Source organism: Hordeum vulgare, chromosome 1H, assembly GCF_904849725.1.
Source record: "Hordeum vulgare subsp. vulgare chromosome 1H, MorexV3_pseudomolecules_assembly, whole genome shotgun sequence".
In the NCBI taxonomy this organism is placed as follows: Eukaryota; Viridiplantae; Streptophyta; class Magnoliopsida; order Poales; family Poaceae; genus Hordeum; species Hordeum vulgare.
In genome coordinates, this window is record NC_058518.1 from 23,027,268 (window position 1) to 23,052,875 (window position 25,608).

Sequence of the window (25,608 nt, forward strand, 5' to 3'; positions counted from 1 at the left end):
TATCTCCTGCCCCATCGGCTTCATCTTCGTGTCGCTCGACCTCCATTCCAACGTCCTGGTTTAGATATGACGACGGAGATTCAGCTGGTTCAACGTCGGGGCCGTCTTTGATTATATCTTCGAGAAGTTCTTCCTCTTCGAGGTTCCTGATATGTGGATCCATAGTTCTGCCAAAAACGGATTCTCTTAACCTTTGTACCAAAAAAGAATTATTCTATCAGGAACTCCGTTCCAAAACAACTTAAGTCCCGGGTCGTGGCTCCACCCGGGACTCCTAGATTTCTGCATAGTATTCAAAGTAGGAGTACTTTTCCAATTTGAGCATTCAATAAGCAAAACCAAATCATAAAATAAAGTAGTATTCAAATTAGCATGCATTCAATTATAAGCTAATACATCATCACTTTTGTCCGTACATCGTCGAATATTATCACTAATACTCCTCGAATACTATCATACATAGAGCATCACTGATACATCTAGAACCGTAGCGCCCGACGGGTATCGGCGCGGGCTGTGGACACCCAAAGAGAAGGAACCATCATAGGATCATAGCTCCAGTGAGATCCCCGAAGAACCTGTCAGGTATGCTCGAACCTGCCCTCCAACGCAACCATGTAGCGACGGACGTGCTCATCCTCCTCGCCGACACGGTGACGTACCACCTCCGCGGTGTCCGGAAGCCTCGGCACCCTCACTGGCCCACGCGACCGCCACCAAACAAGGATCGGGTCAATGACGGGCTGGCTCCTCACCAACCTACGCCCCCCGGAAGGTAGCACCTCCCAATACCAGCCGGGCGGAGCCCAGTCCCGGTCAGGGCCCCTCTGATCATGCAGGTGTCCTCCGCCGAGTCGACGACGAGGATGCGGGATAGGCATCGTAAAATGAACTAAAAAAATAAACTAGTTCTATTAATTTTCTTGCTAAAAATAAACTATTAACACTTAAGCATATACAATAGCAAAATTAAACTATTAACACTTAAGCATATACAATAGCAAAATTAAGCAATAATCTAAGAAACACTATTAATACTTAAGCATATACACTATACAATAGCACAATTAAATGACAAAAAAAATATTTCTTCTTCTTGTAACCCTAAACTAATTTTTCCACTTCTTCTATTTCTCCTCTTCTTCTACTTCTTCTTCTACTTCTACTTCTCCTCTTCTTGTAGTACTTCTCCTCTTCTCTTCTTCTACTTCTCCTCTCCTCCTCTTCTAATTTTTTCTCTTCTTCTACTTCTCTTCTTCTTCTATTTTTCCTCTTCTTCTCCTCTCCTCCTCTTCTTATTCTCCTTTTTCTTCTTTTCTTCTCCTCCTCTTCTTATTTTCATTGTTCCTAATCTTATTTTCTTATTTTTGTTCATATTTCTTCTTCTTGTAACCCTAACCTAATTCTAAATATTACTAACCCTAATAATCTAGCACAAACCTAATAATAATAGGAATTAAATGACAAAAAAATCTTTTTCTTTTTCTTCTTTTCTTCTCCTTTTTCTTCCTTTCTTCTCCTTTTTCTTCTTCTCTTCTCCTTTTTCTTCTTTTCTTCTACTGGCCGGAGTGTTGGGGAGGAGGGGGCAGGCGGCTTACCGGCCGGAGGTGTCGACGGCGCGCGGCGAGGAGGACGGCGCGGCGCGCGGCGAAGAGGACGACACGCGGCGAGGAGGACGGCGGCGGCGGCGAGGAGGACGACGGCGATGGCGAGCAGGACGTCGGGCAGCCTGACGGCGTCGTCGAGTTCGTCGCTGTGCCGCGCCGGGCAGGAGAACGAGAGGAAGAAGAAGAGAAATGAACGATTTGGGTTGGAATTTTTCGAAGTCCCGCTTATATAGGTGGATCTTTAGTCCTGGTGCGTGGCTCGAACCGGGACTAAAGACCCCCTTTAGTCCCGGTTGGAGCCACGGCCCGGGACTAAAGGCCCTCGTTTCCCGCCTCCTCGCCTGCCGAAAAGGGGTCTTTAGTCCCGGGGCGTGGCTCCAACCGGGACTAAAGGGGGTTTGTAGTCCCGGGGCGTGGCTCCACCCGGGACTAAAGCCCATCTTTGGCTGTACGATAAGTTTAGTCCCACCTCGCCCAGCGAGGGGGACTAACACTTGTTTATAAGCCCCGTCGCAGCATCTCCATCGAGCTCCTCTCTAAAGCAGGCTTACGGGCCTAAACTCACTGAAAATTGTAACTATATTAGAAATTATAGGGAAAATTCCATCTAAATTCAAATGAGAATTTAGATTGAATTTTCTCTATGATTTCGAATATAGTTTCAATTTTTTCTATTTTCATAATTAATAATTTTGACTATCCAAACTATTATTTATTTTGTTATTTTCAATTAAAAACTATGTTTATTAAAAATTCTTTTTGCATATTTGATAATTTGACAAAACTATGATAATGAAAAGTTTTCAAATTGAATAAATAATGCAAAACTATTTTTTATTTTCCTAATTAATAATTTTCACTATCCAAATTATTATCTATTTTTCTATTTTCAATTAAAAACTATGTTTGTTAAAAATTCTTTTTGCATATTTGAGAATTTGACAAAACTATGATAATGAAAAGTGTTTCAAATTGAATAAATAATGCAAAATTAATTTTTATTTTCATAATTAGTAATTTTGACTATCCAAACTATTATCTATTTTGTTATTTTCAATTAAAAACTATGTTTATTAAAAATTCTTTTTGCATATTTGAAAATTTGACAAAACTATGATAATGAAAAGCGTTTCAAATTGAATAAATAATGCAAAACTATTTTTTATTTTCATAATTAATAATTTTAACTATCCAAACTATTATGTATTTTTTTATTTTCAATTAAAAACTATGTTTATTAAAAATTCTTTTTGCATATTTGAGAATTTGACAAAACTATGATAATGAAAAGTGTTTCAAATTGAATAAATAATGCAAAACTATTTTTTATTTTCGTAATTAATAATTTTGACTATCCAAACTATTATCTATTTTGTTATTATCAATTAAAAACTATGTTTATTAAAAATTCTTTTTGCATGTTTGAGAATTTGACAAAACTATGATAATGAAAAGTCTTTCAAATTGAATGATAATGAAAAGCACTACAAATGAACTCTGAAAATGTTGAAAGTTCGCACGCTATCATCATTTCACCCACATAGCATGTGTTAAAAAGTTGAGAGGGCTACGACAAAAACTGGATGCAGTTCGTGTACAAAACGGACAATCTCTCTCGAAGTAGCACCGTTTTGAACGAGAACTCATCTCTTACAAAGGGATTTCGTTTTTTTGAACTTATTTGAACTCCATACTTTTTGTGTGTTAAAAATGCACCATTCAAAGGCACATCACAAAATTTCAACAATTTTTGACTTCATTTGGTATATTTTGTGCATTTACTTATTTTTTTTGATTTATTTGACCCTGAAATTGAAAAGCACTACAAATGAACTCTGAAAATGTTGAAAGTTGTCATGCTATCATCATTTCACCCACATAGCATGTGTTAAAAAGTTGAGAGGGCTACGACAAAAATTGGATGCAGTTCGTGTACAAAACGGACAATCTCTCTCGAAGTAGCAGCGTTTCGAACGAGAACTCAATTCATAGAAAGGGATTTCTTTTTTTTGAACTTATTTGAACTCCATACTTTTTGTGTGTTCAAAATGCACCATTCAAAGACACATCACAAAATTTCAACAATTTCTGACTTCATTTGGTATATTTCGTGCATTTACTTTTTTTTTGAGCTAGTTGACCCTGAAATTTAAAAGCACTACAAATGAACTCTGAAAATGTTGAAAGTTGGCATCCTATCATCATTTCACCCACATAGCATGTGTTAAAAAGTTGAGAGGGCTACGACAAAAACTGGATGCAGTTCGTGTGCAAAACGGACAATCTCTCTCGAAGTAGCAGCGTTTCGAACGAGAACTCATCTCTTAGAAAGGGATTTCATTTTTTTGAACTTATTTGAACTCTATACTTTTTGTGTGTTCAAAATGCACCATTCATAGGCACATCACAAAATTTCAACAATTTCTGACTTCATTTGGTATATTTCGTGCATTTACTTATTTTTTTGGGCTAGTTGACCCTGAAATTGAAAAGCACTACAAATGAACTCTGAAAATGTTGAAAGTTGGCATGCTATCATCATTTCACCCACATAGCATGTGTTAAAAAGTTGAGAGGGCTACGACAAAAACTGGATGAAGTTCGTGTACAAAACGGACAATCTCTCTCGAAGTAGCAGCGTTTCGAACGAGAACTCATCTCTTAGAAAGGGATTTCATTTTTTTGAACTTATTTGAACTCCATACTTTTTGTGTGTTCAAAATGCACCATTCATAGGCACATCACAAAATTGCAACAATTTCTGACTTCATTTGGTATGTTTCGTGCATTTACTTATTTTTTTGGGCTAGTTGACCCTGAAATTGAAAAGCACTACAAATGAACTCTGAAAATGTTGAAAGTTCGCACGCTATCATCATTTCACCCACATAGCATGTGTTAAAAAGTTGAGAGGGCTACGACAAAAAATGGATGCAGTTCGTGTACAAAACGGACAATCTCTCTCGAAGTAGCAGCGTTTCGAACGAGAACTCATCTCTTACAAAGGGATTTCATTTTTTTGAACTTATTTGAACTCCATACTTTTTGTGCGTTCAAAATTCACCATTCTAAGGCACATCACAAAATTTCAACAATTTCTGACTTCATTTGGTATTCTTCGTTTATTTACTTATTTTTTTTGAGCTAGTTGACCCTGAAATTGAAAAGCACTACAAATGAACTCTGAAAATGTTGATAGTTGGCATGCTATCATCATTTCACCCACATAGCATGTGTTAAAAAGTTGAGAGGGCTACGACAAAAACTGGATGCAGTTCGTGTACAAAACGGACAATCTCTCTCGATGTAGCAGCGTTTCGAACGAGAACTCATCTCTTACAAAGGGATTTCATTTTTTTGAACTTATTTGAGATCCATACTTTTTGTGCGTTCGAAATGCTCCATTCAAAGGCACATCACAAAATTTCAACAATTTCTGACTTCATTTGGTATATTTCGTGCATTTACTTATTTTTTTTGAGCTAGTTGACCCTGAAATTGAAAAGCACTACAAATGAACTCCGAAAATGTTGAAAGTTGGCATGCTATCATCATTTCACCCACATAGAACGTGTTAAAAAGTTGAGAGGGCTACAAAAAAAACTGGATGCAGTTCGTGTGTAAAACGGACAATCTCTCTCGAAGTAGCAGCGTTTCGAACGAGAACTCATCTCTTAGAAAGGGATTTCATTTTTTTGAAATTATTTGAACTCCATACTTTTTGTGTGTTCAAAATGCACCATTTAAAGGCACATCACAAAATTTCAACAATTTCTGACTTCATTTGGTATATTTCGTGCATTTACTTATTTTTTTGAGCTAGTTGACCATGAAATTGAAAAGCACTACAAATGAACTCTGAAAATGTTGAAAGTTCGCACGCTATCATCATTTCATCCACATTGCATGTGTTAAAAAGTTCAGAGGGCTACGACAAAAACTGGATGCAGTTCGTGTACAAAACGGACAATCTCTCTCGATGTAGCAGCGTTTCGAACGAGAACTCATCTCTTACAAAGGGATTTCATTTTTTTGAACTTATTTGAACTCCATACTTTTTGTGCGTTCAAAATGCACCATTCTAAGGCACATCACAAAATTTCAACAATTTCTGACTTCATTTGGTATTCTTCGTGCATTTACTTATTTTTTTTGAGCTAGTTGACCCTGAAATTGAAAAGCACTACACACGAAGTCTGAAAATGTTGAAAGTTGGCATGCTATCATCATTTCACCCACATAGCATGTGTTAAAAAGTTGAGAGGGCTACGACAAAAACTGGATGCAGTTCGTGTACAAAACGGACAATCTCTCTCGAAGTAGCAGCGTTTCGAACGAGAACTCATCTCTTAGAAAGGGATTTCATTTTTTTGAACTTATTTGAACTCCATACTTTTTGTGTGTTCAAAATGCACCATTCATAGGCACATCACAAAATTGCAACAATTTCTGACTTCATTTGGTATATTTCGTGCATTTACTTATTTTTTTGGGCTAGTTGACCCTGAAATTGAAAAGCACTACAAATGAACTCTGAAAATGTTGAAAGTTCGCACGCTATCATCATTTCACCCACATAGCATGTGTTAAAAAGTTGAGAGGGCTACGACAAAAAATGGATGCAGTTCGTGTACAAAACGGACAATCTCTCTCGAAGTAGCAGCGTTTCGAACGAGAACTCATCTCTTACAAAGGGATTTCATTTTTTTGAACTTATTTGAACTCCATACTTTTTGTGCGTTCAAAATTCACCATTCTAAGGCACATCACAAAATTTCAACAATTTCTGACTTCATTTGGTATTCTTCGTTTATTTACTTATTTTTTTGAGCTAGTTGACCCTGAAATTGAAAAGCACTACAAATGAACTCTGAAAATGTTGAAAGTTGGCATGCTATCATCATTTCACCCACATAGCATGTGTTAAAAAGTTGAGAGGGCTACGACAAAAACTGGATACAGTTCGTGTACAAAACGGACAATCTCTCTCGATGTAGCAGCGTTTCGAACGAGAACTCATCTCTTACAAAGGGATTTCATTTTTTTGAACTTATTTGAGATCCATACTTTTTGTGCGTTCAAAATGCTCCATTCAAAGGCACATCACAAAATTTCAACAATTTCTGACTTCATTTGGTATATTGCGTGCATTTACTTATTTTTTTTGAGCTAGTTGACCCTGAAATTGAAAAGCACTACAAATGAACTCTGAAAATGTTTAAAGTTGGCATGCTATCATCATTTCACCCACATAGCATGTGTTAAAAAGTTGAGAGGGCTACGACAAAAACTGGATGCAGTTGGTGTGTAAAACGGACAATCTCTCTCGAAGTAGCAGCGTTTCGAACGAGAACTCATCTCTTAGAAAGGGATTTCATTTTTTTGAACTTATTTGAACTCCATACTTTTTGTGTGTTCAAAATGCACCATTTAAAGGCACATCACAAAATTTCAACAATTTCTGACTTCATTTGGTATATTTCGTGCATTTACTTATTTTTTTGAGCTGGTTAACCATGAAATTGAAAAGCACTACAAATGAACTCTGAAAATGTGGAAAGTTAGCATGCTATCATCATTTCATCCACATTGCATGTGTTAAAAAGTTCAGAGGGCTACGACAAAAACTGGATGCAGTTCGTGTACAAAACGGACAATCTCTCTCGATGTAGCAGCATTTCGAACGAGAACTCATCTCTTACAAAGGGATTTCATTTTTTTGAACTTATTTGAACTCCATACTTTTTGTGCGTTCAAAATGCACCATTCTAAGGCACATCACAAAATTTCCACAATTTCTGACTTCATTTGGTATTCTTCGTGCATTTACTTATTTTTTTTGAGCTAGTTGACCCTGAAATTGAAAAGCACTACAAATGAACTCTGAAAATGTTCAAAGTTGGCATGCTATCATCATTTCACCCACATAGCATGTGTTAAAAAGTTGAGAGGGCTACGACAAAAACTGGATGCAGTTCGTGTACAAAACGGACAATCTCTCTCGATGTAGCAGCGTTTCGAACGAGAACTCATCTCTTACAAAGGGATTTCATTTTTTTGAACTTATTTGAGATCCATACTTTTTGTGCGTTCAAAATGCTCCATTCAAAGGCACATCACAAAATTTCAACAATTTCTGACTTCATTTGGTATATTTCGTGCATTTACTTATTTTTTTTGAGCTAGTTGACCCTGAAATTGAAAAGCACTACAAATGAACTCTGAAAATGTTGAAAGTTGGCATGCTATCATCATTTCACCCACATAGAATGTGTTAAAAAGTTGAGAGGGCTACAAAAAAACTGGATGCAGTTCGTGTGTAAAACGGACAATCTCTCTCGAAGTAGCAGCGTTTCGAACGAGAACTCATCTCTTAGAAAGGGATTTCATTTTTTTGAAATTATTTGAACTCCATACTTTTTGTGTGTTCAAAATGCACCATTTAAAGGCACATCACAAAATTTCAACAATTTCTGACTTCATTTGGTATATTTCGTGCATTTACTTATTTTTTTGAGCTAGTTGACCATGAAATTGAAAAGCACTACAAATGAACTCTGAAAATGTTGAAAGTTAGCATGCTATCATCATTTCATCCACATTGCATGTGTTAAAAAGTTCAGAGGGCTACGACAAAAACTGGATGCAGTTCGTGTACAAAACGGACAATCTCTCTCGATGTAGCAGCGTTTCGAACGAGAACTCATCTCTTACAAAGGGATTTCATTTTTTTGAACTTATTTGAACTCCATACTTTTTGTGCGTTTAAAATGCACCATTCTAAGGCACATCACAAAATTTCAACAATTTCTGACTTCATTTGTTATTCTTCGTGCATTTACTTATTTTTTTTGAGCTAGTTGACCCTGAAATTGAAAAGCACTACAAACGAAGTCTGAAAATGTTGAAAGTTGGCATGCTATCATCATTTCACCCACATAGCATGTGTTAAAAAGTTGAGAGGGCTACGACAAAAACTGGATGCAGTTCGTGTACAAAACGGACAATCTCTCTCGAAGTAGCAGCGTTTCGAACGAGAACTCATCTCTTAGAAAGGGATTTCATTTTTTTGAACTTATTTGAACTCCATACTTTTTGTGTGTTCAAAATGCACCATTCATAGGCACATCACAAAATTTCAACAATTTCTGACTTCATTTGGTATATTTCGTGCATTTACTTATTTTTTTGGGCTAGTTGACCCTGAAATTGAAAAGCACTACAAATGAACTCTGAAAATGTTGAAAGTTGGCATGCTATCATCATTTCACCCACATAGCATGTGTTAAAAAGTTGAGAGGGCTACGACAAAAACTGGATGCAGTTCGTGTACAAAACGGACAATCTCTCTCGAAGTAGCAGCGTTTCGAACGAGAACTCATCTCTTACAAAGGGATTTCATTTTTTTGAACTTATTTGAACTCCATACTTTTTGTGCGTTCAAAATTCACCATTCTGAGACACATCACAAAATTTCAACAATTTCTGACTTCATTTGGTATTCTTCGTTTATTTACTTATTTTTTTTGAGCTAGTTGACCCTGAAAATTGAAAAGCACTACAAATGAACTCAGAAAATGTTGAAAGTTGGCATGCTATCATCATTTCACCCACATAGCATGTGTTAAAAAGTTGAGAGGGCTACGACAAAAACTGGATGCAGTTCGTGTACAAAACGGACAATCTCTCTCGATGTAGGAGCGTTTCGAACGAGAACTCATCTCTTACAAAGGGATTTCATTTTTTTGAACTTATTTGAGATCCATACTTTTTGTGCGTTCAAAATGCTCCATTCAAAGGCACATCACAAAATTTCAACAATTTCTGACTTCATTTGGTATATTTCATGCATTTACTTATTTTTTTTGAGCTAGTTGACCCTGAAATTGAAAAGCACTACAAATGAACTCTGAAAATGTTTAAAGTTGGCATGCTATCATCATTTCACCCACATAGAATGTGTTAAAAAGTTGAGAGGGCTACAAAAAAAACTGGATGCAGTTCGTGTGTAAAACGGACAATCTCTCTCGAAGTAGCAGCGTTTCGAACGAGAACTCATCTCTTAGAAAGGGATTTCATTTTTTTGAAATTATTTGAACTCCATACTTTTTGTGTGTTCAAAATGCACCATTTAAAGGCACATCACAAAATTTCAACAATTTCTGACTTCATTTGGTATATTTCGTGCATTTACTTATTTTTTTGAGCTAGTTAACCATGAAATTGAAAAGCACTACAAATGAACTCTGAAAATGTTGAAAGTTAGCATGCTATCATCATTTCATCCACATTGCATGTGTTAAAAAGTTCAGAGGGCTACGACAAAAACTGGATGCAGTTCGTGTACAAAACGGACAATCTCTCTCGATGTAGCAGCGTTTCGAACGAGAACTCATCTCTTACAAAGGGATTTCATTTTTTTGAACTTATTTGAACTCCATACTTTTTGTGCGTTCAAAATGCACCATTCTAAGGCACATCACAAAATTTCAACAATTTCTGACTTCATTTGGTATTCTTCGTGCATTTACTTATTTTTTTGAGCTAGTTGACCCTGAAATTGAAAAGCACTACAAACGAAGTCTGAAAATGTTGAAAGTTGGCATGCTATCATCATTTCACCCACATAGCATGTGTTAAAAAGTTGAGAGGGCTACGACAAAAACTGGATGCAGTTCGTGTACAAAACGGACAATCTCTCTCGAAGTAGCAGCGTTTCGAAGGAGAACTCATCTCTTACAAAGGGATTTCATTTTTTTGAACTTATTTGAACTCCATACTTTTTGTGTTTTCAAAATGCACCATTCAAAGGCACATCACAAAATTTCAACAATTTCTGACTTCATTTGGTATATTTCGTGCATTTACTTATTTTTTTTGAGCTAGTTGACCCTGAAATTGAAAAGCACTACAAATGAACTCTGAAAATGTTGAAAGTTGGCATGCTAGCATCATTTCACCCACTTAGCATGTGTTAACAAGTTGAGAGGGCTACGACAAAAACTGGATGCAGTTCGTGTACAAAACGGACAATCTCTCTCGAAGTAGCAGCGTTTCGAACGAGAACTCATCTCTTACAAAGGGATTTCATTTTTTTGAACTTATTTGAACTCCATACTTTTTGCGTGTTCAAAATGCACCATTTAAAGGCACATCACAAAATTTCAACAATTTCTGACTTCATTTGGTATATTTCGTGCATTTACTTATTTTTTTGAGCTAGTTGACCCTGAAATTGAAAAGCACTACACATGAACTCTGGAAATGTTGAAAGTTGGCATGCTATCATCATTTCACCCACATAGCATGTGTTAAAAAGTTGAGAGGGCTACGACAAAACCTGGATGCAGTTCGTGTACAAAACGGACAATCTCTCTCGAAGTAGCAGCGTTTCGAACGAGAACTCAATTCTTAGAAAGGGATTTCATTTTTTTGAACTTATTTGAGCTCCATACTTTTTGTGCGTTCAAAATGCTCCATTCAAAGGCACATCACAAAATTTCAACAATTTCTGACTTCATTTGGTATATTTCGTGCATTTACTTATTTTTTTTGAGCTAGTTGACCCTGAAATTGAAAAGCACTACAAATGAACTCTGAAAATGTTGAAAGTTGGCATGCTATCATCATTTCACCCACATAGCATGTGTTCAAAAGTTGAGAGGGCCACGAAAAAAACTGGATGCAGTTCGTGTGCAAAACGGACAATCTCTCTCGAAGTAGCAGCGTTTCGAACGAGAACTCATCTCTTAGAAAGGGATTTCATTTTTTTGAAATTATTTGAACTCCATACTTTTTGTGTGTTCAAAATGCACCATTCAAAGGCACATCACAAAATTTCAACAATTTCTGACTTCATTTGGTATATTTCGTGCATTTACTTATTTTTTTGAGCTAGTTGACCGTGAAATTGAAAAGCACTACAAATGAACTCCGAAAATGTTGAAAGTTGGCATGCTATCATCATTTCACCCACATAGCATGTGTTAAAAAGATGAGAGGGCTACGACAAAAACTGGATGCAGTTCGTGTGCAAAACGGACAATCTCTCTCGATGTAGCAGCGTTTCGAACGAGAACTCATCTCTTACAAAGGGATTTCATTTTTTTGAACTTATTTGAACTCCATACTTTTTGTGCGTTCAAAATGCACCATTCTAAGGCACATCACAAAATTTCAACAATTTCTGACTTCATTTGGTATTCTTCGTGCATTTACTTATTTTTTTTGAGCTAGTTGACCCTGAAATTGAAAAGCACTACAAACGAACTCTGAAAATGTTGAAAGTTGGCATGCTATCAACATTTCACCCACATAGCATGTGTTAAAAAGTTGAGAGGGCTACGACAAAAACTGGATGCAGTTCGTGTACAAAACGGACAATCTCTCTCGAAGTAGGAGCGTTTCGAACGAGAACTCATCTCTTACAAAGGGATTTCATTTTTTTGAACTTATTTGAACTCCATACTTTTTGTGTGTTCAAAATGCACCATTCAAAGGCACATCAAAAAATTTCAACAATTTCTGACTTCATTTGGTATATTTCGTGCATTTACTTATTTTTTTGAGCTAGTTGACCCTGAAGTTGAAAAGCACTACACATGAACTCTGAAAATGTTGAAAGTTGGCATGCTATCATCATTTCATCCACATAGCATGTGTTAAAAAGTTGAGAGGGCTACGACAAAACCTGGATGCAGTTCGTGTACAAAACGGACAATCTCTCTCGAAGTAGCAGCGTTTCGAACGAGAACTCATCTCTTAGAAAGGGATTTCATTTTTTTGAACTTATTTGAGCTCCATACTTTTTGTGCGTTCAAAATGCTCCATTCAAAGGCACATCACAAAATTTCAACAATTTCTGACTTCATTTGGTATATTTCGTGCATTTACTTATTTTTTTTGAGCTAGTTGACCCTGAAATTGAAAAGCACTACAAATGAACTCTGAAAATGTTGAAAGTTGGTATGCTATCATCATTTCACCCACATAGCATGTGTTAAAAAGTTGAGAGGGCCACGAAAAAAACTGGATGCAGTTCGTGTGCAAAACGGACAATCTCTCTCGAAGTAGCAGCGTTTCGAACGAGAACTCATCTCTTAGAAAGGGATTTCATTTTTTTGAAATTATTTGAACTCCATACTTTTTGTGTGTTCAAAATGCACCATTCAAAGGCACATCACAAAATTTCAACAATTTCTGACTTCATTTGGTATATTTCGTGCATTTACTTATTTTTTTGAGCTAGTTGACCGTGAAATTGAAAAGCACTACAAATGAACTCCGAAAATGTTGAAAGTTGGCATGCTATCATCATTTCACCCACATAGCATGTGTTAAAAAGATGAGAGGGCTACGACAAAAACTGGATGCAGTTCGTGTGCAAAACGGACAATCTCTCTCGATGTAGCAGCGTTTCGAACGAGAACTCATCTCTTACAAAGGGATTTCATTTTTTTGAACTTATTTGAACTCCATACTTTTTGTGCGTTCAAAATGCACCATTCTAAGGCACATCACAAAATTTCAACAATTTCTGACTTCATTTGGTATTCTTCGTGCATTTACTTATTTTTTTTGAGCTAGTTGACCCTGAAATTGAAAAGCACTACAAACGAACTCTGAAAATGTTGAAAGTTGGCATGCTATCAACATTTCACCCACATAGCATGTGTTAAAAAGTTGAGAGGGCTACGACAAAAACTGGATGCAGTTCGTGTACAAAACGGACAATCTCTCTCGAAGTAGGAGCGTTTCGAACGAGAACTCATCTCTTACAAAGGGATTTCATTTTTTTGAACTTATTTGAACTCCATACTTTTTGTGTGTTCAAAATGCACCATTCAAAGGCACATCAAAAAATTTCAACAATTTCTGACTTCATTTGGTATATTTCGTGCATTTACTTATTTTTTTGAGCTAGTTGACCCTGAAGTTGAAAAGCACTACACATGAACTCTGAAAATGTTGAAAGTTGGCATGCTATCATCATTTCATCCACATAGCATGTGTTAAAAAGTTGAGAGGGCTACGACAAAACCTGGATGCAGTTCGTGTACAAAACGGACAATCTCTCTCGAAGTAGCAGCGTTTCGAACGAGAACTCATCTCTTAGAAAGGGATTTCATTTTTTTGAACTTATTTGAGCTCCATACTTTTTGTGCGTTCAAAATGCTCCATTCAAAGGCACATCACAAAATTTCAACAATTTCTGACTTCATTTGGTATATTTCGTGCATTTACTTATTTTTTTTGAGCTAGTTGACCCTGAAATTGAAAAGCACTACAAATGAACTCTGAAAATGTTGAAAGTTGGCATGCTATCATCATTTCACCCACATAGCATGTGTTAAAAAGTTGAGAGGGCTATGAAAAAAACTGGATGCAGTTCGTGTGCAAAACGGACAATCTCTCTCGAAGTAGCAGCGTTTCGAACGAGATCTCATCTCTTAGAAAGGGATTTCATTTTTTTGAAATTATTTGAACTCCATACTTTTTGTGTGTTCCAAATGCACCATTCAAAGGCACATCACAAAATTTCAACAATTTCTGACTTCATTTGGTATATTTCGTGCATTTACTTATTTTTTTGAGCTAGTTGACCGTGAAATTGAAAAGCACTATAAATGAACTCTGAAAATGTTGAAAGTTGGCATGCTATCATCATTTCACCCACATAGCATGTGTTAAAAAGTTGAGAGGGCTACGACAAAAACTGGATGCAGTTCGTGTGCAAAACGGACAATCTCTCTCGATGTAGCAACGTTTCGAACGAGAACTCATCTCTTACAAAGGGATTTCATTTTTTTGAACTTATTTGAACTCCATACTTTTTGTGCGTTCAAAATGCACCATTCTAAGGCACATCACAAAATTTCAACAATTTCTGACTTCATTTGGTATTCTTCGTGCATTTACTTATTTTTTTTGAGCTAGTTGACCCTGAAATTGAAAAGCACTACAAACTAACTCTTAAAATGTTGAAAGTTGGCATGCTATCAACATTTCACCCACATAGCATGTGTTAAAAAGTTGAGAGGGCTACGACAAAAACTGGATGCAGTTCGTGTACAAAACGGACAATCTCACTCGAAGTAGGAGCGTTTCGAACGAGAACTCATCTCTTACAAAGGGATTTCATTTTTTTGAACTTATTTGAACTCCATACTTTTTGTGTGTTCAAAATGCACCATTCAAAGGCACATCACAAAATTTCAACAATTTCTGACTTCATTTGGTATATTTCGTGCATTTACTTATTTTTTTGAGCTAGTTGACCCTGAAGTTGAAAAGCACTACACATGAACTCTGAAAATGTTGAAAGTTGGCATGCTATCATCATTTCATCCACATAGCATGTGTTAAAAAGTTGAGAGGGCTACGACAAAACCTGGATGCAGTTCGTGTACAAAACGGACAATCTCTCTCGAAGTAGCAGCGTTTCGAACGAGAACTCATCTCTTAGAAAGGGATTTCATTTTTTTGAACTTATTTGAGCTCCATACTTTTTGTGCGTTCAAAATGCTCCATTCAAAGGCACATCACAAAATTTCAACAATTTCTGACTTCATTTGGTATATTTCGAGCATTTACTTATTTTTTTGAGCTAGTTGACCATGAAATTGAAAAGCACTACAAATGAACTCTGAAAATGTTGAAAGTTAGCATGCTATCATCATTTCATCCACATTGCATGTGTTAAAAAGTTCAGAGGGCTACGACAAAAACTGGATGCAGTTCGTGTACAAAACGGACAATCTCTCTCGATGTAGCAGCGTTTCGAACGAGAACTCATCTCTTACAAAGGGATTTCATTTTTTTGAACTTATTTGAACTCCATACTTTTTGTGCGTTCAAAATGCACCATTCTAAGGCACATCACAAAATTTCAACAATTTCTGACTTCATTTGTTATTCTTCGTGCATTTACTTATTTTCTTTGAGCTAGTTGACCCTGAAATTGAAAAGCACTACAAATGAACTCTGAAAATGTTGAAAGTTGGCATGCTATCATCATTTCACCCACATAGCATGTGTTAAAAAGTTGAGAGGGCTATGAAAAAAACTGGATGCAGTTCGTGTGCAAAACGGACAATCTCTCTCGAAGTAGCAGCGTTTCGAACGAGATCTCATCTCTTAGAAAGGGATTTCATTTTTTTGAAATTATTTGAACTCCATACTTTTTGTGTGTTCCAAATGCACCATTCAAAGGCACATCACAAAATTTCAACAATTTCTGACTTCATTTGGTATATTTCGTGCATTTACTTATTTTTTTGAGCTAGTTGACCGTGAAATTGAAAAACACTATAAATGAACTCTGAAAATGTTGAAAGTTGGCATGCTATCATCATTTCACCCACATAGCATGTGTTAAAAAGTTGAGAGGGCTACGACAAAAACTGGATGCAGTTCGTGTGCAAAACGGACAATCTCTCTCGATGTAGCAACGTTTCGAACGAGAACTCATCTCTTACAAAGGGATTTCATTTTTTTGAACTTATTTGAACTCCATACTTTTTGTGCGTTCAAAATGCACCATTCTAAGGCACATCACAAAATTTCAACAATTTCTGACTTCATTTGGTATTCTTCGTGCATTTACTTATTTTTTTTGAGCTAGTTGACCCTGAAATTGAAAAGCACTACAAACTAACTCTTAAAATGTTGAAAGTTGGCATGCTATCAACATTTCACCCACATAGCATGTGTTAAAAAGTTGAGAGGGCTACGACAAAAACTGGATGCAGTTCGTGTACAAAACGGACAATCTCACTCGAAGTAGGAGCGTTTCGAACGAGAACTCATCTCTTACAAAGGGATTTCATTTTTTTGAACTTATTTGAACTCCATACTTTTTGTGTGTTCAAAATGCACCATTCAAAGGCACATCACAAAATTTCAACAATTTCTGACTTCATTTGGTATATTTCGTGCATTTACTTATTTTTTTGAGCTAGTTGACCCTGAAGTTGAAAAGCACTACACATGAACTCTGAAAATGTTGAAAGTTGGCATGCTATCATCATTTCATCCACATAGCATGTGTTAAAAAGTTGAGAGGGCTACGACAAAACCTGGATGCAGTTCGTGTACAAAACGGACAATCTCTCTCGAAGTAGCAGCGTTTCGAACGAGAACTCATCTCTTAGAAAGGGATTTCATTTTTTTGAACTTATTTGAGCTCCATACTTTTTGTGCGTTCAAAATGCTCCATTCAAAGGCACATCAAAAAATTTCAACAATTTCTGACTTCATTTGGTATATTTCGTGCATTTACTTATTTTTTTGAGCTAGTTGACCATGAAATTGAAAAGCACTACAAATGAACTCTGAAAATGTTGAAAGTTAGCATGCTATCATCATTTCATCCACATTGCATGTGTTAAAAAGTTCAGAGGGCTACGACAAAAACTGGATGCAGTTCGTGTACAAAACGGACAATCTCTCTCGATGTAGCAGCGTTTCGAACGAGAACTCATCTCTTAGAAAGGGATTTCATTTTTTTGAACTTATTTGAGCTCCATACTTTTTGTGCGTTCAAAATGCTCCATTCAAAGGCACATCACAAAATTTCAACAATTTCTGACTTCATTTGGTATATTTCGTGCATTTACTTATTTTTTTTGAGCTAGTTGACCCTGAAATTGAGAAGCACTACAAATGAACTCTGAAAATGTTGAAAGTTGGCATGCTATCATCATTTCACCCACATAGCATGTGTTAAAAAGTTGAGAGGGCTATGAAAAAAACTGGATGCAGTTCGTGTGCAAAACGGACAATCTCTCTCGACGTAGCAGCGTTTCGAACGAGATCTCATCTCTTAGAAAGGGATTTCATTTTTTTGAAATTATTTGAACTCCATACTTTTTGTGTGTTCCAAATGCACCATTCAAAGGCACATCACAAAATTTCAACAATTTCTGACTTCATTTGGTATATTTCGTGCATTTACTTATTTTTTTGAGCTAGTTGACCGTGAAATTGAAAAGCACTATAAATGAACTCTGAAAATGTTGAAAGTTGGCATGCTATCATCATTTCACCCACATAGCATGTGTTAAAAAGTTGAGAGGGCTACGACAAAAACTGGATGCAGTTCGTGTACAAAACGGACAATCCCTCTCGATGTAGCAACGTTTCGAACGAGAACTCATCTCTTACAAAGGGATTTCATTTTTTTGAACTTATTTGAACTCCATACTTTTTGTGCGTTCAAAATGCACCATTCTAAGGCACATCACAAAATTTCAACAATTTCTGACTTCATTTGGTATTCATCGTGCATTTACTTATTTTTTTTGAGCTAGTTGACCCTGAAATTGAAAAGCACTACAAACGAACTCTTAAAATGTTGAAAGTTGGCATGCTATCAACATTTCACCCACATAGCATGTGTTAAAAAGTTGAGAGGGCTACGACAAAAACTGGATGCAGTTCGTGTACAAAACGGACAATCTCACTCGAAGTAGGAGCGTTTCGAACGAGAACTCATCTCTTACAAAGGGATTTCATTTTTTTGAACTTATTTGAACTCCATACTTTTTGTGTGTTCAAAATGCACCATTCAAAGGCACATCACAAAATTTCAACAATTTCTGACTTCATTTGGTATATTTCGTGCATTTACTTATTTTTTTGAGCTAGTTGACCCTGAAGTTGAAAAGCACTACACATGAACTCTGAAAATGTTGAAAGTTGGCATGCTATCATCATTTCATCCACATAGCATGTGTTAAAAAGTTGAGAGGGCTACGACAAAACCTGGATGCAGTTCGTGTACAAAACGGACAATCTCTCTCGAAGTAGCAGCGGTTCGAACGAGAACTCATCTCTTAGAAAGGGATTTCATTTTTTTGAACTTATTTGAGCTCCATACTTTTTGTGCGTTCAAAATGCTCCATTCAAAGGCACACCACAAAATTTCAACAATTTCTGACTTCATTTGGTATATTTCGTGCATTTACTTATTTTTTTGAGCTAGTTGACCATGAAATTGAAAAGCACTACAAATGAACTCTGAAAATGTTTAAAGTTAGCATGCTATCATCATTTCATCCACATTGCATGTGTTAAAAAGTTCAGAGGGCTACGACAAAAACTGGATGCAGTTCGTGTGCAAAACGGACAATCTCTCTCGAAGTAGCAGCGTTTCGAACGAGATCTCATCTCTTAGAAAGGGATTTCATTTTTTTGAAATTATTTGAACTCCATACTTTTTGTGTGTTCCAAATGCACCATTCAAAGGCACATCACAAAATTTCAACAATTTCTGACTTCATTTGGTATATTTCGTGCATTTACTTATTTTTTTGAGCTAGTTGACCGTGAAATTGAAAAGCACTATAAATGAACTCTGAAAATGTTGAAAGTTGGCATGCTATCATCATTTCACCCACATAGCATGTGTTAAAAAGTTGAGAGGGCTACGACAAAAACTGGATGCAGTTCGTGTGCAAAACGGACAATCTCTCTCGATGTAGCAACGTTTCGAACGAGAACTCATCTCTTACAAAGGGATTTCATTTTTTTGAACTTATTTGAACTCCATACTTTTTGTGCGTTCAAAATGCACCATTCTAAGGCACATCACAAAATTTCAACAATTTCTGACTTCATTTGGTATTCTTCGTGCATTTACTTATTTTTTTTGAGCTAGTTGACCCTGAAATTGAAAAGCACTACAAACGAACTCTTAAAATGTTGAAAGTTGGCATGCTATCAACATTTCACCCACATAGCATGTGTTAAAAAGTTGAGAGGGCTACGACAAAAAATGGATGCAGTTCGTGTACAAAACGGACAATCTCACTCGAAGTAGGAGCGTTTCGAACGAGAACTCATCTCTTACAAAGGGATTTCATTTTTTTGAACTTATTTGAACTCCATACTTTTTGTGTGTTCAAAATGCACCATTCAAAGGCACATCACAAAATTTCAACAATTTCTGACTTCATTTGGTATATTTCGTGCATTTACTTATTTTTTTGAGCTAGTTGACCCTGAAGTTGAAAAGCACTACACATGAACTCTGAAAATGTTGAAAGTTGGCATGCTATCATCATTTCATCCACATAGCATGTGTTAAAAAGTTGAGAGGGCTACGACAAAACCTGGATGCAGTTCGTGTACAAAACGGACAATCTCTCTCGAAGTAGCAGCGTTTCGAACGAGAACTCATCTCTTAGAAAGGGATTTCATTTTTTTGAACTTATTTGAGCTCCATACTTTTTGTGCGTTCAAAATGCTCCATTCAAAGGCACATCACAAAATTTCAACAATTTCTGACTTCATTTGGTATATTTCGTGCATTTACTTATTTTTTTGAGCTAGTTGACCATGAAATTGAAAAGCACTACAAATGAACTCTGAAAATGTTGAAAGTTAGCATGCTATCATCATTTCACCCACATAGAATGTGTTAAAAAGTTGAGAGGGCTACAAAAAAACTGGATGCAGTTCGTGTGTAAAACGGACAATCTCTCTCGAAGTAGCAGCGTTTCGAACGAGAACTCATCTCTTAGAAAGGGATTTCATTTTTTTGAAATTATTTGAACTCCATACTTTTTGTGTGTTCAAAATGCACCATTTAAAGGCACATCACAAAATTTCAACAATTTCTGACTTCATTTGGTATATTTCGTGCATTTACTTATTTTTTTGAGCTAGTTGACCATGAAATTGAAAAGCACTACAAATGAACTCTGAAAATGTTGAAAGTTAGCATGCTATCATCATTTCATCCACATTGCATGTGTTAAAAAGTTCAGAGGGCTACGACAAAAACTGGATGCAGTTCGTGTACAAAACGGACAATCTCTCTCGATGTAGCAGCGTTTCGAACGAGAACTCATCTCTTACAAAGGGATTTCATTTTTTTGAACTTATATGAACTCCATACTTTTTGTGCGTTCAAAATGCACCATTCTAAGGCACATCACAAAATTTCAACAATTTCTGACTTCATTTGTTATTCTTCGTGCATTTACTTATTTTTTTTGAGCTAGTTGACCCTGAAATTGAAAAGCACTACAAACGAAGTCTGAAAATGTTGAAAGTTGGCATGCTATCATCATTTCACCCACATAGCATGTGTTAAAAAGTTGAGAGGGCTATGACAAAAACTGGATGCAGTTCGTGTACAAAACGGACAATCTCTCTCGAAGTAGCAGCGTTTCGAACGAGAACTCATCTCTTAGAAAGAGATTTCATTTTTTTGAACTTATTTGAACTCCATACTTTTTGTGTGTTCAAAATGCACCATTCATAGGCACATCACAAAATTTCAACAATTTCTGACTTCATTTGGTATATTTCGTGCATTTACTTATTTTTTTGGGCTAGTTGACCCTGAAATTGAAAAGCACTACAAATGAACTCTGAAAATGTTGAAAGTTGGCATGCTATCATCATTTCACCCACATAGCATGTGTTAAAAAGTTGAGAGGGCTACGACAAAAACTGGATGCAGTTCGTGTACAAAACGGACAATCTCTCTCGAAGTAGCAGCGTTTCGAACGAGAACTCATCTCTTAGAAAGGGATTTCATTTTTTTGAACTTATTTGAGCTCCATACTTTTTGTGCGTTCAAAATGCTCCATTCAAAGGCACATCACAAAATTTCAACAATTTCTGACTTCATTTGGTATATTTCGTGCATTTACTTATTTTTTTGAGCTAGTTGACCATGAAATTGAAAAGCACTACAAATGAACTCTGAAAATGTTGAAAGTTAGCATGCTATCATCATTTCATCCACATTGCATGTGTTAAAAAGTTCAGAGGGCTACGACAAAAACTGGATGCAGTTCGTGTACAAAACGGACAATCTCTCTCGATGTAGCAGCGTTTCGAACGAGAACTCATCTCTTACAAAGGGATTTCATTTTTTTGAACTTATTTGAACTCCATACTTTTTGTGCGTTCAAAATGCACCATTCTAAGGCACATCACAAAATTTCAACAATTTCTGACTTCATTTGTTATTCTTCGTGCATTTACTTATTTTTTTTGAGCTAGTTGACCCTGAAATTGAAAAGCACTACAAATGAACTCTGAAAATGTTGAAAGTTGGCATGCTATCATCATTTCACCCACATAGAATGTGTTAAAAAGTTGAGAGGGCTACAAAAAAACTGGATGCAGTTCGTGTGTAAAACGGACAATCTCTCTCGAAGTAGCAGCGTTTCGAACGAGAACTCATCTCTTAGAAAGGGATTTCATTTTTTTGAAATTATTTGAACTCCATACTTTTTGTGTGTTCAAAATGCACCATTTAAAGGCACATCACAAAATTTCAACAATTTCTGACTTCATTTGGTATATTTCGTGCATTTACTTATTTTTTTGAGCTAGTTGACCATGAAATTGAAAAGCACTACAAATGAACTCTGAAAATGTTGAAAGTTAGCATGCTATCATCATTTCATCCACATTGCATGTGTTAAAAAGTTCAGAGGGCTACGACAAAAACTGGATGCTGTTCGTGTACAAAACGGACAATCTCTCTCGATGTAGCAGCGTTTCGAACGAGAACTCATCTCTTACAAAGGGATTTCATTTTTTTGAACTTATATGAACTCCATACTTTTTGTGCGTTCAAAATGCACCATTCTAAGGCACATCACAAAATTTCAACAATTTCTGACTTCATTTGTTATTCTTCGTGCATTTACTTATTTTTTTTGAGCTAGTTGACCCTGAAATTGAAAAGCACTACAAACGAAGTCTGAAAATGTTGAAAGTTGGCATGCTATCATCATTTCACCCACATAGCATGTGTTAAAAAGTTGAGAGGGCCATGACAAAAACTGGATGCAGTTCGTGTACAAAACGGACAATCTCTCTCGAAGTAGCAGCGTTTCGAACGAGAACTCATCTCTTAGAAAGAGATTTCATTTTTTTGAACTTATTTGAACTCCATACTTTTTGTGTGTTCAAAATGCACCATTCATAGGCACATCACAAAATTTCAACAATTTCTGACTTCATTTGGTATATTTCGTGCATTTACTTATTTTTTTGGGCTAGTTGACCGTGAAATTGAAAAGCACTACAAATGAACTCTGAAAATGTTGAAAGTTGGCATGCTATCATCATTTCACCCACATAGCATGTGTTAAAAAGTTGAGAGGGCTACGACAAAAACTGGATGCAGTTCGTGTACAAAACGGACAATCTCTCTCGAAGTAGCAGCGTTTCGAACGAGAACTCATCTCTTAGAAAGGGATTTCATTTTTTTGAACTTATTTGAGCTCCATACTTTTTGTGCGTTCAAAATGCTCCATTCAAAGGCACATCACAAAATTTCAACAATTTCTGACTTCATTTGGTATATTTCGTGCATTTACTTATTTTTTTGAGCTAGTTGACCATGAAATTGAAAAGCACTACAAATGAACTCTGAAAATGTTGAAAGTTAGCATGCTATCATCATTTCATCCACATTGCATGTGTTAAAAAGTTCAGAGGGCTACGACAAAAACTGGATGCAGTTCGTGTACAAAACGGACAATCTCTCTCGATGTAGCAGCGTTTCGAACGAGAACTCATCTCTTACAAAGGGATTTCATTTTTTTGAACTTATTTGAACTCCATACTTTTTGTGCGTTCAAAATGCACCATTCTAAGGCACATCACAAAATTTCAACAATTTCTGACTTCATTTGTTATTCTTCGTGCATTTACTTATTTTTTTTGAGCTAGTTGACCCTGAAATTGAAAAGCACTACAAATGAACTCTGAAAATGTTGAAAGTTGGCATGCTATCATCATTTCACCCACATAGAATGTGTTAAAAAGTTGAGAGGGCTACAAAAAAACTGGATGCAGTTCGTGTGTAAAACGGACAATCTCTCTCGAAGTAGCAGCGTTTCGAACGAGAACTCATCTCTTAGAAAGGGATTTCATTTTTTTGAAATTATTTGAACTCCATACTTTTTGTGTGTTCAAAATGCACCATTTAAAGGCACATCACAAAATTTCAACAATTTCTGACTTCATTTGGTATATTTCGTGCATTTACTTATTTTTTTGAGCTAGTTGACCATGAAATTGAAAAGCACTACAAATGAACTCTGAAAATGTTGAAAGTTAGCATGCTATCATCATTTCATCCACATTGCATGTGTTAAAAAGTTCAGAGGGCTACGACAAAAACTGGATGCAGTTCGTGTACAAAACGGACAATCTCTCTCGATGTAGCAGCGTTTCGAACGAGAACTCATCTCTTACAAAGGGATTTCATTTTTTTGAACTTATATGAACTCCATACTTTTTGTGCGTTCAAAATGCACCATTCTAAGGCACATCACAAAATTTCAACAATTTCTGACTTCATTTGTTATTCTTCGTGCATTTACTTATTTTTTTTGAGCTAGTTGACCCTGAAATTGAAAAGCACTACAAACGAAGTCTGAAAATGTTGAAAGTTGTCATGCTATCATCATTTCACCCACATAGCATGTGTTAAAAAGTTGAGAGGGCTATGACAAAAACTGGATGCAGTTCGTGTACAAAACGGACAATCTCTCTCGAAGTAGCAGCGTTTCGAACGAGAACTCATCTCTTAGAAAGAGATTTCATTTTTTTGAACTTATTTGAACTCCATACTTTTTGTGTGTTCAAAATGCACCATTCATAGGCACATCACAAAATTTCAACAATTTCTGACTTCATTTGGTATATTTCGTGCATTTACTTATTTTTTTGGGCTAGTTGACCCTGAAATTGAAAAGCACTACAAATGAACTCTGAAAATGTTGAAAGTTGGCATGCTATCATCATTTCACCCACATAGCATGTGTTAAAAAGTTGAGAGGGCTACGACAAAAACTGGATGCAGTTCGTGTACAAAACGGACAATCTCTCTCGAAGTAGCAGCGTTTCGAACGAGAACTCATCTCTTACAAAGGGATTTCATTTTTTTGAACTTATTTGAACTCCATACTTTTTGTGCGTTCAAAATTCACCATTCTGAGGCACATCACAAAATTTCAACAATTTCTGACTTCATTTGGTATTCTTCGTTTATTTACTTATTTTTTTTGAGCTAGTTGACCCTGAAAATTGAAAAGCACTACAAATGAACTCTGAAAATGTTGAAAGTTGGCATGCTATCATCATTTCACCCACATAGCATGTGTTAAAAAGTTGAGAGGGCTACGACAAAAACTGGATGCAGTTCGTGTACAAAACGGACAATCTCTCTCGATGTAGGAGCGTTTCGAACGAGAACTCATCTCTTACAAAGGGATTTCATTTTTTTGAACTTATTTGAGATCCATACTTTTTGTGCGTTCAAAATGCTCCATTCAAAGGCACATCACAAAATTTCAACAATTTCTGACTTCATTTGGTATATTTCATGCATTTACTTATTTTTTTTGAGCTAGTTGACCCTGAAATTGAAAAGCACTACAAATGAACTCTGAAAATGTTTAAAGTTGGCATGCTATCATCATTTCACCCACATAGAATGTGTTAAAAAGTTGAGAGGGCTACAAAAAAAACTGGATGCAGTTCGTGTGTAAAACGGACAATCTCTCTCGAAGTAGCAGCGTTTCGAACGAGAACTCATCTCTTAGAAAGGGATTTCATTTTTTTGAAATTATTTGAACTCCATACTTTTTGTGTGTTCAAAATGCACCATTTAAAGGCACATCACAAAATTTCAACAATTTCTGACTTCATTTGGTATATTTCGTGCATTTACTTATTTTTTTGAGCTAGTTAACCATGAAATTGAAAAGCACTACAAATGAACTCTGAAAATGTTGAAAGTTAGCATGCTATCATCATTTCATCCACATTGCATGTGTTAAAAAGTTCAGAGGGCTACGACAAAAACTGGATGCAGTTCGTGTACAAAACGGACAATCTCTCTCGATGTAGCAGCGTTTCGAACGAGAACTCATCTCTTACAAAGGGATTTCATTTTTTTGAACTTATTTGAACTCCATACTTTTTGTGCGTTCAAAATGCACCATTCTAAGGCACATCA